Source organism: Mus caroli, unplaced genomic scaffold (assembly GCF_900094665.2).
Source record: "Mus caroli unplaced genomic scaffold, CAROLI_EIJ_v1.1 scaffold_9768_1, whole genome shotgun sequence".
Lineage (NCBI taxonomy): Eukaryota > Metazoa > Chordata > Mammalia > Rodentia > Muridae > Mus > Mus caroli.
This window is the reverse complement of record NW_018390682.1, coordinates 1-1,297: the sequence shown is the minus strand read 5'-3', so window position 1 is coordinate 1,297 and position 1,297 is coordinate 1. Positions and strand designations below refer to the sequence as shown.

Genomic DNA, 1,297 nt, shown 5'->3' with positions numbered 1-1,297 from the left:
ATGAAGCTTGCTGGTGCTGTGGTGATCCTCGGGGCTGCCCTGCTCCTCATGACTTCAGGGGGAGGTGTGTATTACACTGTGGAGATCAGGGATGCAAGCTATCCAGGCTCTCACACCGTCTATCCCCTGGGATATACTGATGCAGGTATTTCAAGTGAGGGTCACCTTGTCTTTGTGTTCCAGATTGTGGCATCTGCCCAGCTATAAAAGAGGATGTTTTTCTATTTTTAAATGAAACCTCAGAAGAGTATGTTGAATACGTGAAGCAATAAAAGATGACCCTGAAATACTCGAAAATACTGAAAAAAAAATCAAGCAATGTGTTGATAGCACATTGACAGAGGAAGACAAGGCACATGCATCTGCTTTCATGGCGAGTCTCTATGTGTCTGGTTAGGGGCAGGGCTTGTGCTCCTGCACACCACTGAAGCTTCACTGAGAATCCAGAAATGTGACACACCTGATTGATAATGTCAGAACCATGGGGCAGGAAGGAGCTCTCAGACTGCCTGAGCTGACCCTGGCTGCTCAGCTCAGCCAAGCCACAGTAGATACCTGCCTGATTTAGGCCTCCCTCAGCCTTCCTGACACAGCCTTCCAAGTCTAGCTACAAAAATTTGGCACCTGGCACACTTCACTAGCCTGGGGCTTTTATCCTAAATTTTCAAGCCTACCACTTAAGCTCCAAAAAAGTCATATGTTATCCTGTTCTCTGAACTTTGAAGACCACGTTGTGGACTCCACATGTGGACATTCAACGGTAGAATTAAAGTGAACCCCCTCATGTCCCTAGAACAGGTATGTTAAAGCACGGCCTTTAGCTGAAGATAATTGAGGGTCATCATCAACATGTGACAGGAGACAGTTTGCTTGTTGGGCCCCAGCTGCCCAGGGGCTCATGTGGGGCTCTGTCAGCTCCCCCCCCCATTCGGTCCCACTGGGACTATATTGTCTCATAAGTTGGCTTCTCCCACCTGGCTGGTTTGAGGCTCTTTACAAAGCTTGTCTCAACAGGTTGGGGACAAGGCTCTCTGGTCCTGGTCAGATACATGAGCAATTGCAAATTGGCTGTAGGTTTTTCTAAGAGGTGTCTCAGTGCATGGTCAGTGGGGCATGAGGTCTCCTTCACCCCCAAAGTCTCACTTAGCTTTCTGTTTGCAGGAAAAAATAGAAGCCAGCCCACTATGTTGATGGCTACAACTTTGCTATCAAGGAAACCACTTGCCTGCTCACCTGCATAGATGCAGCAGGCTATCGCCCTTCCTGCCAGGTGTCTAAGAACAGGAATCCAACAATA

General features: G+C 48.1%; 1 pseudogene; it reads left to right on the top strand.

Moving 5' to 3' along the window:
- Positions 1-1,191, top strand: LOC110288761 (annotated as a pseudogene).
- The last annotated feature ends 106 nt before the right edge of the window (positions 1,192-1,297 follow it).